Raw genomic sequence first — 12,790 nt, 5'->3', positions numbered from 1 at the left:
AGTGTATTCTCTTGTTATGCATAACTTTCCCCCACTAGTTACAATAAAGTGAAGTGAAGTCTCTCAGTTGTGTCCGACTCTCTGCAACCCCATGGACTGTACCCTACCAGGCTCCTCCATCCATGGGATTTTCCAGGCAAGAATACTGGAGTGGGTTGCCATTTCCTTCTCCAGGGGATCTTCCCGGCCCAGGGATCGAACCCAGGTCTCCCACATTGTAGGCAGACACTTACCATCTGAGCCACCAGGGAAGTCCCAAGTTATAGTAGTACATGAAAAATGGAAGGCATTCAATGAAAAGCAGTATTTGTTAAATGAATGAAAAATTTGCAGCCAGAATTTCCCCTTCATGACTTCATATTATAAAACCAATTCAGAAAAACACATGCTGGCTCAATATCCTCCTCATGGAAACTTTCACTTCCTGGTTGCGAAGGGTATAAATCACAGGGTTCATCAAAGGAAAGATCACTGTGTGGAAAAAGGAAACCACCTTGTCTGCTGATAAGGCTGTGAAGGGACGAGTGTAGATAAAGATGGCAGGCCCAAACATGAGAAGTATAATAATGACATGAGTGGTGCATGTGGACAGAGCCTTGCTCTTCCCTTCAGAGGCAGACCCACATACATGGCAGAGGATGACTGCATAGGAGGCCAGTAGGCCCAGGAAACACAGCAGGGTGAGCAGGCCACTGTTGAAGACCATCAGGAGCTCCACCACAAAGGTGTCAGTGCAGGCCAGCTTGATGACCTGCGGCACATCACAGAAGAAGTTGTCTAAGGGCAAGCACAGGATGAGGGCCACTTGGATAATGGAATGAACAAAGCCTCCAAGCCACAGAACCAATAGCAAGGCATAGCAGGTTCTAGGGTTCATGACAGTTGAATAGTGTAAAGGACGACAGATGGCAATGTAGCGGTCAAAGGCCATCGCGACAAGAAGTAATCCCTCCCCTCCTCCGAGGAAGTGCAAGAAGAAGAGCTGAGTGATGCAGCCTCTATAGGAGATCACCTTCTTCTCAGAGAGGAAGTCCACCAGGATCCTGGGAGCCACAGTGAAGGAGTAGGATGCATCCAGGAAGGCCAGGTTGCCCAGGAAGAAGTAGAGGGGGCCGTGAGGCCGGGGTCTGACCTGATGGTGAGGATGATGAGGACATTTCCAGGGAGGATGATGAGGTAGAAAAGTAAGATCAGGACACAGACCAGGAGCTGAATGTTTTGAGACTGGGTCAGACCAAGGAGAATGAATTCTGTCACCGCTGTGCTGTTTTCTGTCTTCACCTCCTGTGCCTGTAGTACCTGGGAGAGTAGAGAGTTTGTTCCCAGTTCTTCTCCCACTAAAACCTGTGAATCCTACGTCTGTGTTACACCATTACTCTCCCACAAATGAAGAAAGCTCCTCTACTCTTCACCTGCATGCGTGCTACTGCTTCAGTCGTTTCTGACTCTTTGTGACCTATGACTGTAGCCCGCCAGGCTCCTCTGTCCACGGGATGCTCCAGGCAAGAATACTGGAGGGGGTTGCCATGCGCTACTCCAGGGAATCTTCCCTGACCCAGGGACTGAAGCCGCGTCTCCTGCACTGCAGGTGGATTCTTTACCCATGAGCCGCTGGGGAGGCCACTTCCACCCTTTATTCTTCTATAAATCATTAAGTGCCAACACCGAAACCTTGACGCCACACTGTTCTGCTTCTGTCCGGTGCTCCTGTTAACTGCTCTCTCCTGCAGCACGCTGTCCTGCCCTGCATTTGTTTATGGTTCACATGAGGCGTATGAACTTCTTACAATTCTTCAAATTTTTATTTGAATGGGGGGAGGTGGTAAGATGGAAATTGACAGCAAAAAGGAATGGCAGAGTTTTTTAAGGCAAGAAACATTCCATATCTCGTCTGTAATGGTTACAAGTGTCTTTTTTCTTCAAAATTTATTGAACTATTAAATGATACAAAAATTCATACATTTACTGTATGTAAATTATACCTTAGGGAATGTTTGCTTAAAAAGTTTTTTAAAACCTGCTTACTTAAAATATTTCCTTTTTTTCTATTAACCCATCATCCTGGTCTAGATAAAAATAATCCTGGTTGTTCTGGAGAAATTGAGATCTGTGGCTTATCTGTACAATTGTCTCTAAATTGGCAGTGTGCTTATCCAGTGTACAGGATAATTTATGGCTATGAAAATTTGAAGGCCCAGTGTAGACCACCTCAAAATATGCCTCAATAGCATACTGATTATTTTGAATTAAAGTCACTTAAGAAATGGTCAATGCAAGGGAGACACTCTGCTCCTTCTTTCTGTCTCCCTGAAAGCAGGAAAAAAATCTCTTCATGTGAAAAGTGCACCACCTGTATCTAGGGGTAAGGGGACGCCCTTGTCCCTAGAGACAGGGATTCAAACGAGAAACTCATAGAAACAAACCTTGTTATTTTTTATTTTTCTACCCCAAGCCCAGACTCCATTTAGATTCTTTACTAATTGACCATATAAAGCCTAAATTTCTTTGTCCTATCTGTTACAAAGTTGCCTTGAGTAAATTTTATTATAGTCCAGCCGCAAGAACTCAAGATTGATAGAGCAGAAATTTCCCCATCCTACACAAAAGCAATAACAGTAGAATTTCTATGTATATATGATGATATTCCATTATTTGCAATTCTATTTTTGAGTGTCATAATGAAAATGAATATGAAAATGTACAAATAAAATAAACATGCTGTTTGCACATGCTAAAAAGTTGTTTATTTTTAGGATGAAACATTTTCAAAACTTGAAGACTTGAACTGGATGATAACACTGCCCTGTAATATAGAAGTATATCTATTCAAAATGTAAAAATGTCTGATTTTGTGTGCCTAAACCCAAATAGATGAATTAAAAGCAGATGTTTTTGCATATAGCTAAAACCTGGAATTATGAAAGAGGTAGTTTTCATCACATAGACACATAGATACGTGTACAAATGCACGTATGCACACACACATGCACAAGCACATGAACTGTTTCCTAAGCAAAACTGAAGCACCAACATTTACAGACGGCACAATCCAAATTAACTTTTCCACTCTGTTCTTTCCTTCCTTTCTTTTTTCCTCTCTCACTTCCTCTTTCCCTCCTTTCCTTCCTTCCTTCTTTCCTTTTTTCCTAGCATTCCTTGGCTTAAATATTTATCACTTTTTTCTGTGTATAATAAAACCTGCTGCTCGAAAAGTAAGTCAGGACTCTGTCTGTACTTATTCCTAACTTATGTGCACCTTGCACTCTGTTATACAATTGGTTATTTCATACTGTTTCAAACATCAAGACTGTCTTTAGGACATAAAGGAAAACTTAACGTATTAAAGTTTAAGGGTTGCAAATTTTTCCACTGTGCTTGGCTTTCCTGTCATGCACTTATGTTCTTCTATTGACTCCTTAACACATCGTATTGATTACCATCTAACATCCCTCACTTCTTTCTCTAGTAATATGATATAGAAATTTAAGACCAAGAAAAGTGGTATCTTAATAAAAGTTTTATGTATTCTCAATAAAGTAATTCTAAATATTCAGAGGAACAAGAGTTATATCATTAAGAACAGATAAAAGATGTTACTGTATTATTGAAATCAGATTTCAAATAATAAAAAACGTTTGTTTCTGCTATAACAGCTCACCATTGCATTATGAGATAGCAGATGTCCCACCAGAAAAGTTGTAAAATGTTTCCATTTATTCCTTCTTCCTGTTCCTTATAATGTGAAGATTGACAAATATATTTACCTCTCTAGCAATCCAACATTGCTCTTACACAGCAAGCTCCACCTCTTAACAGAAGGGACAATAAAATTTTATTTCCGCCGTTATTAAATTTAATTTCTCTCGAAGACAGACCTCTTAACATTTGAAAACAACAACCAATTTGTGATGCAACAGAGAATGCACTCTGGGAATTCTAAGGCTAACCAAACTATAGAACTCTTCTAAAGGGAGTTTTTAGAATGCCAATGAAATCGAAATATTAGAGTAGAGATACCTTAGGTGCAAATACTCAGACATCAGTAAGAGAGACATGCCCTCTCTATTGGAATCTAAAATTAACATTCTATCAGTGACAGAAATGATGGAATGATGAGAATATTTATTAGGTCTGAATGAATAGAAAGTCAAGGGAGGTTTATATTTTATACTGTAATTCAAAAAAGAGAAAAGTAGTGCAACTGACAGGAAATCCAAGGTATATCAAGAAAGAAAATAATGTGGTCAAGTAGAGAGTAACCATGTTAGATTCAACATAACTTCTGGTGACAAAGGGATAAGCAGGGAGAAAATAAATGATGGTCACCAAGCCTCCTTTGAATCATCATTCTACAGAAAAAGAACTGCATGTTGTGGGACTAATTAAAACCCCAGAGATGTCCTCCATACAGAACCTATTTGGCCTTCATATTTGCTGTTTTTCATTTTAAGTTTTGTTAAAGCAATGATGGGGTTTCCTAGGTTGCAGAGTGGCAAAGAATCCTTGCCTATGCAGAAGACACGGGTTGAATTCCTGGGTTGGGAAGATGCCCTGGAGGAGTAATGGCAACCCACTCCAGTATTCTTGCCTGGAAAATTCCATGGAGAGAGGAGCCTGGTGGGCTACTGTCCATGGGACCACAGAGTCAGACATAACTGAGTGACTGAGCATGCAAATCAATGATGCAGAGCTATTTATTTTTCAATTTAATATTATTAAGCAGAAGAAAAATAATTAGGAATCATGCAGGAGGCAACATAATTTAAGCTTTAAGGATTTGATTTTGTTTTAAAGAGACAGATTTTCTATTTAAAAAATTAAAATACTAACCTCATATTTAAAAAATAAAAACAATACATAATCAAACATATTTCATTCGAATTTATAACCAGTTCATAAAAAGCAAGGTAGGAGGAATGACAAATGGGAAAAGTAAAGGAATAAAGAGATATACAAAGCTATGAAGATAAAAATAATACATAAAGAGTAAGGGGAAATTAACGAATAGCAATACATGCAAATGTAGCCATGAAATTAAAAGACACTTACTCCTTGGAAGGAAAGTTATGACCAACGTAGATAGCATATTAAAAAGCAGAGACATTACTTTGGCAACAAAGGTCCGGCTAGTCAAGGCTATGATTTTTCCAGGGGTCATGTATGGATGTGAGAGTTGGACTGTGAAGAAAGCTGATCCCTGAAGAACTGATGCTTTTGAATTATGCTGCTGGAGAAGAATCTTGAGAGTCCCTTGGACTGCAAGGAGATCCAACCAGTCCATCCTAAAGGAGATCAGTCCTGGGTGTTCATCAGGACTGATGTTGAAGCTGAAACTCCAATACTTTGGCCACCTGGTGCGAAGAGCTGACTCATTAGAAAAGACTCTGATGCTTGGAAAGATTGAGGGCAGGAGGAGAAGGGGACGACAGAGGATAAGATGGTTGGATGGCATCACCAACTCAATGGACATGGGTTTGGGTGGACTCCAGGAGTTGGTGATGGACAGGGAGGCCTGGCATGTTGTGGTTCATGGGGTCGCAAAGAGTTGGACATGACTGAACGATTGAACTGACTGAACTGAGTACATGAAAAGACTGTATTAGGAAAATAAAAAATAAATATGAAAGGATACAGAGGCATAAAAATGTATATTCTGAAAATCACATGTTAAAGTAGACAACAGATAAAAAAAAGTTATCTTTTTAAAAAAAAACAAAAATTAAAGTTGCAGAAAAACATGTAGGAAGAAAAATTCACATTTTCGGGTTCATTACAATCTTTATTGCCACCAAAGACTTTTTTAAATATTATTTTTTCATAACTATAGACATAATCAGGAACCTTGCTTCCTAATATTTGCCACAATACTTAAAATAAAATTAAGTTGATGATGTAACTAGTCCTCAGAACAAAGACTTCATATTATTGCTGGTAAAAATTGATAATTTTAGACAATCTTAGATATTAAAGTCATGAACCATGCTGTATTTTAGTGCTCAGTTCAGTTCAGTCACAGTCGTATCCAGCTCTTTGTGACCCCATGAATCACAGCACGCCAGGCCTCCCTGTCCAACACCAACTCCCGGAGTTCACCCAAACTCATGTCCATCGAGTCGGTGATGCCATCCAGCCATCTCGTTCCCTGTTGTCCCCTTCTTCTCCAGCCCCCAATCCCTCCCAGCATCAGGGTCTTTTCCAGTGAGTCAACTCTTCGCATGAGGTAGCCAAAGTATTGGAGTTTCAGCTTTAGCATCAGTCCTTCCAGTGAACACCCAGGACTGATCTCCTTTAGGATGGATTGGTTGGATCTCCTTGAAGTCCAAGGGACTCTCAAGAGTCTTCTCCAACACCACAGTTCAAAAGCATCAATTCTTTGGCGATCAGTTTTCTTCACAGTCCAACTCTCACATCCATCCATGACCACTGGAAAAATCATAGCCTCGGCCCCGGCGGTGCAGACGCGACGCGAGAGATGCCGGCCCCGGCACAACGAACCACGCAAAGAGGTGCGGCCGTGAGGAGCTACCCCACGCCTGAGGCCAGGGCCGGCGGCCGAGAGGAGCTACCCCACGTCCAACAGGCGGTGGCTGGGCGGGCGCAGGAGGGCCGAGAGGAGCTACTCCGCGTTCAAGGTCAGGAGGGGCGGCCTCGAGGAGATACCCCTCACCCAAGGTAAGGTACAGCGGCTGCACTTTGCTGGAGCGGCTGTGAAGAGATTTTCCACGACCAAGGTAAGAGAAACCCAAATAAGACGGTAGGTATTGTTAGGGGGCACCAGAGGGCGGACAGACTGATATCATAATCACAGGAAACTAGCCGATCTGATCACATGGACCACAGCCGAATGTGGTCCACTGGAGAAGGGAATGGCAAACCACTTCAGTATACTTGCCTTGAGAACCCCATGAACAGTAACAAAGGGCAAAATGATAGGATACTGAATGAGGAATTCCCCAGGTCGGTAGGTGCCCAGTATGCTAATGGAGATCAGTGGAGAAGTAACTCTAGAAGGAATAAAGGGATGGAGCAAAAGCAAAACCAATACCCAGTTGTGGATGTGACCAGTGATAGAAGCAAGATCCGGTGCTGTAAAGAGCAGTATTGCATAGGAACCTGGAATGTTAGGTCCATGGACCAAGGCAAATTGGAAGTGGTCAAACAGGAGATGGCAAGAGTGAACGTTGACATTCTAGGAATCAGTGAATTAAAATGGACTGGAATGGGTGAATTTAACTCAGACGACGATTATATCTACTACTGTGGGCAGGAATCCCTGAGAAGAAAGGGAGTAGCCATCATGGTCAACAAAAGAGTCCGAAATGCAGTACTTTGATGCAATCTTAAAAATGACAGGATGATTTCTGTTCGTTTCCAAGGCAAACCATTCAATATTACAGTAATCCAGGCCTATGCCCCAACGAGTAATGCTGAAGAAGCCGAAGTTAATCAGTTCTGTGAAGACCTACAAGACCTTTTAGAACTAACACCCAAAAAAGATGTCCTTTTCATTATAGGGGACTGGAATGCAAAAGTAGGAAGTCAAGAAACACCTGGAGTAACTGGCAAATTTGGCCTTGGAGCACGGAATGAAGCAGGGCAAAGGCTAACAGAGTTTTGTCAAGAGAATGCACTGGTCATAGCAAACACCCTCTTCCAACAGCACAAGAGAAGACTCTACACATGGACATCACCAGATGGTCAACACCGAAATCAGATTGATTATATTCTTTGCAACCAAAGATGGAGAAGCTGTATACAGTTAGCGAAAACAAGACCAGGAGCTGACTGTGGCTCAGATCATGAACTCCTTATTGCGAAGTTCAGACTTAAATTGAAGAAAGTAGGGAAAACCACTAGACCATTCAGATATGACCTCAATCAAATCCCTTATGATTATACAGTGGAAGTGAGAAATAGATTTAAGGGACTAGATCTGATTGATAGAGTGCCTGATGAACTCTGGACGGAGGTTCGTGACATTGTACAGGAGACAGGGACCAAGACCATCCCCATGGAAAAGAAATGCAAAAGAGCGAAATGGCTGTCTGAGGAGGCCTTACAAATAGCTGTGAAAAGAAGAGAGGCGAAAAGCAAAGGAGAAAAGGAAAGATATAAGCATCTGAATGCAGAGTTCCAAAGAATAGGAAGGAGAGATAAGAAAGACTTCCTCAGTGATCAATGCAAAGAAATAGAGGAAAACAACAGAATAGGAAAAACAAGAGAGCTCTTCAAGAAAATTAGAGATTCCAAAGGAACATTTCATGCAAAGATGGGCTCGATAAAGGACAGAAATGGCATGGACCTAACAGAAGCAGAAGATATTAAGAAGAGGTGGCAGGAATACACAGAAGAACTGTACAAAAAAGATCTTCACGACCAAGATAGTCATGATAACGTGATCACTGACCTAGAGCCAGACATCTTGGAATGTGAAGTCAAGTGGGCCTTAGAAAGCATCACTACGAACAAAGGTAGTGGAGGTGATGGAATTCCAGTTGAGCTATTTCAAGTCTTGAAAGATGATGCTGTGAAAGTGCTACACTCAATATGCCAGCAGATTTGGAAAACTCAGCAGTGGCCACAGGACTGGAAGAGGTCAGTCTTCATTCCAATCCCAAAGAAAGGCAATGCCAAAGAATGCTCAAATTACCGCACAATTGCACTCATCTCACACGCTAGTAAAGTCATGCTTAAAATTCTCCAAGCCAGGCTTCAGCAGTATGTAAACCGTGAACTCCCAGATGTTCAAGCAGGTTTTAGAAAAGGCAGAGGCACCAGAGATCAAATTGCCAACATCCGCTGGATCATGGAGAAAGCAAGAGAGTTTCAGAAAAACATCTATTTCTGCTTTATTGACTATGCCAAAGCCTTTGACTGTGTCGATCACAATAAACTGTGGAACATTCTGAAAGAGATGGGAATCCCAGACCACCTGACCTGCCTCTTGAGAAACCTGTATGCAGGTCAGGAAGCAACTGTTAGAACTGGACATGGAACAACAGACTGGTTCCAAATAGGAAAAGGTGTACGTCAAGGTTGTATATTGTCACCTTGCTTATTTAACTTATATGCAGAGTACATCATGAGGAACGCTGGGCTGGAAGAAGCACAAGCTGGAATCAAGATTGCCGGGAGAAATATCAATAACCTCAGATATGCAGATGACACTACCCTTATGGCAGACAGTGAAGAGGAACTCAAAAGCCTCTTGATGAAAGTGAAAGAGGAGAGTGAAAAGGTTGGCTTGAAGCTCAACATTCAGAAAACAAAGATCATGGCATCTGGTCCCATCACTTCATGGGAAATAGATGGAAAAACAGTGGAAACAGTGTCAGACTTTGTTTTTTTGGGCTCCAAAATCACTGCAGATGCTGATTGCAGCCATGAAATTAAAAGACGCTTGCTCCTTGGAAGGAAAGATATGACCAACCTTGATAGTATATTAAAAAGCAGAGACATTACTTTGCCAACCAAGGTCCGTCTAGTCAAGGCAATGGTTTTTCCCGTGGTCATGTATGGATGTGAGAGTTGGACTGTGAAGAAGGCTGACTGCCGAAGAATCGATACTTTTGAACTGTGGTGTTGGAGAAGACTCTTGAGAGCCCCTTATACTGCAAGGAGATCCAACCAGTCCATTCTAGAGGAGATCAATCCTGGATGTTCATTGGAGGGACTGATGCTAAAGCTGAAACTGCAGTACTTTGGCCACCTCATGCGACGAGTTGACTCACTGGAAAAGACTCTGATGCTGGGAAAGGTTGGGGGCGGGAGGAGAAGGGGATGACGGAGAATGAGATGGCTGGATGGCATCACCGACTCTGTGGACATGAGTTTGAGTGAACTCCGGGAGTTGGTGATGGACAGGGAGGCCTGGCGTGCTGTGATTCATGGGGTCGCGGAGAGTCGGACATGACTGAGCGACTGAACTGAACTGAACTGACTAGACACACCTTTGTTGTGCAATGCCTCTGCTTTTTATATGCTGTCTAGGTTGGTCATAGCTTTTCTTCCAAGGAGCAAGCATCTTTGAATTTCATGGCTGCAGTGATACTGGAACCAAGAAAATAAAGTCTCTCACTGTTTGCACTGTTTCCCCATCTCTTTGCCATGAAGTGATGAGACCAGATGATCTTAGTTTTTTGAATATTGAGTTTTAAGCCAACTTTTTCACTCTCCTCTTTCACTTTCATCAAGAGGCTCTTTAGTTCCTTTTTGTTTTCTGCCATAAAGGTAATGTCATCTGTGTATCTGAGGTTATTGATATTTCTCCTGGCAATCATGATTCCAGCTTGTGCTTCCTCCAGCCTGGCATTTCACATGATGTACTCTTCATATAAGTTAAATAAGCAGGGTGACAATATACAGCCTTGACGTACTCCTTTCCCAATTTGGAACCAACCTGTTGTTCCATGTCCAGTTCTTGTTGCTTCTTTACCTGCTGTATCAGGAGGCAGATCAGATGGTCTGGTATTCTCATCTCTTTGAGAATTTTCCACAGTTTGTTGTGATCCACACAGTCAAAGGTTTTGGCATAGTCAATAAAGGAGAAACAGATGTTTTTCTGAAACTCTCTTGCTTTTTCGATGATCCAACGGATGTTGGCAATTTAGTCTCTGGTTCCTCTGCCTTTTCTAAAACCAGCTTGAATTGGAAGTTCATGGTTCACACACTGTTGAAGCCTGACTTGAGGAATTTTGAGCATTACTTTGCTGGTGTGTGAGATGAGTACAATTGTGTGATAGTTTGAACATTCTTTGCCATTTCCTTTCTTTGGAATTAGAATGAAAACTGACCTCTTCCAGCCCTGTGGCCAGTGCTGAGTTTTCCAAATTTTCTGACATATTGAGTACAGCACTTTCATAGCATCATCTTTTAGAATTTGAAATAGTTCAACTGGAATTCCATCACCTCCATTAGCTTTGTTTGTAGTGATGCTTTCTAAGGCCCACTTGACTTTGCATTCCAGGATGTCTGGCTCTAGGTGAGCGATCACACCCTTGTGGCTATCTGGGTCATGAAGACGTTTTTTGTATAGTTCTTTGTATTCTTGCCACCTCTTTTTAATATCTTCTGCTTGTGTTAGGTCCATACCACTTCTGTCCTTTATTGTGCCCATCTTTGCATGAAATGTTAATAAATAATACATTCATACATTTTAAAGTTAATTATTTAAAAATAATCTGTAGTGAGGCGCTCTCCTTCCCATCTTAATTCTCCTGTGTCCATTTCTCCTCACATCTCACAGCAGAAAATTAATATTAATTCCTGTTGTGTCCTACAAAAATTGCATGCATTTACAAGAAAGCATGAAAATAAGTTCTTGATTATATTTCTTTAGATATAATTTATAAGCATGAAAAGGCACAGGTAAGTGTTGGACTTAAATATTTGTGTCAGATGTTAGCACTCAAGGAACCACTATTCCAAACAAGATGTAGAATGTCTCCTTCATTCATTCCAGAAAATCTTTCTGTGATCTTTGTCATTCTCCTCTGCAAATACTACCCTGGTTAGCAACCACTTTCTAATCTCTAACATCATAGACTAGTTTTGCTTTACCTTGCTGCTGCTGCTGCTAAGTCACTTCAGTCGTGTCCGACTCTGTGTGACCTCGTAGACGGAAGCCCACCAGGCTGCCCCTTCCCTGGGATTCTCCAGGCAAGAACACTGGAGTGGGTTGCCATTTCCTTCTCCTTAGGTTTCAAAATGGAATCACATGACATGTATTCTTTTTTATCTGACTTTTAATTCAGCATTAAGATTTTAATGTTCATGCGTGTTGCATTATCTGCAGCTGTTCCTTTTAATTCAGAGAAGGCAATGGGGTTCTTTTTAATTACCAAATAAAGTTCCATTGTGTGTATAGAATCCAAAGGTTTTATTTGTTTTGTCCACAAGTTTCCATTTCTCTTGGCTAACCACTGACGAGTAGGATCTCTGGATCCAAAGGTAGATGTAAACTAGCAACATATGAGAGAGTTCAAGTTCTTTCATCAGTTGACCAACGTTTGTTGTAGTGTGTTCATTGTGCCTTTTTATTTTTTGTATTTCTGATGCTTGGACATCTTGGGCCCTGACAACCCCAGAGAGTCTGAGCCTCCCAGAGTTTTCCCATTCCTACAGATAATTAATGACTCACCTGCAAAGCCACCTTTCATATGCAAATCAACAATTTAGAAATCAGTATTTCAATTGCTTCCTTTGTCAGGCTTTCACAGTTCTGATCCACTGGGCAACCTACTCACTTATGTGAAAGTGTCTGGTATCTAGGATGTTATATACACCTGGGGGCACTTGATAAACTACATTTTTGTTGCCTTTTGAGTTTTACTGAGGCAAATTTATGCCTGTTCTGTGGAGTGGTGAGAGTGTGCTCTGTCTGAACACGTGGTCACATGTCTTGGGCCATTTCCCAGATGACTAATGATGTGCATCTTCCCACGAACATAACGATCATTTGTATATTTCTTTTCTGAAGTGTCTGTCCCAATCTTTTTGGGGTGAGGGGCTGTGCTTAGCGACTTGCAGGATCTTAGTGCCCCAACCAGGGATCCAACCGGGGCCCTCTTCAGTAAGAGTCTTAACCACTGGACTACCAGGGAAATCCCCATTTAAATGGGATTAGGAAATTTCAAATTTCCCTCCCAGTGCATAATTTGCTTATTAATTTCATAATGGTATATTTTGATGAACAGTAATTTTTTATTTCTTAAGGTTTAATTTATCAGTTTTATGATTACAGCTTCTTTTGTGCTATTTAATAAATCATTGCTCATCCCAAATATGAAAA

The 12,790-nt window shown here is 41.4% G+C and overlaps 1 pseudogene; it reads right to left on the bottom strand.

Moving 5' to 3' along the window:
• Positions 1-373: 373 nt before the first annotated feature.
• On the bottom strand, positions 374-12,158 carry LOC129550926 (olfactory receptor 4N2-like; annotated as a pseudogene).
• Positions 12,159-12,790: the final 632 nt, after the last annotated feature.

The sequence above is a fragment of the Moschus berezovskii genome, chromosome 9, assembly GCF_049115385.1.
Source record: "Moschus berezovskii isolate FMDL1 chromosome 9, NW_MosBer_1.0, whole genome shotgun sequence".
In the NCBI taxonomy this organism is placed as follows: Eukaryota; Metazoa; Chordata; class Mammalia; order Artiodactyla; family Moschidae; genus Moschus; species Moschus berezovskii.
The sequence above is the reverse complement of the archived record's forward strand: the minus strand, read 5'-3'. Positions and strand labels throughout refer to the sequence as shown.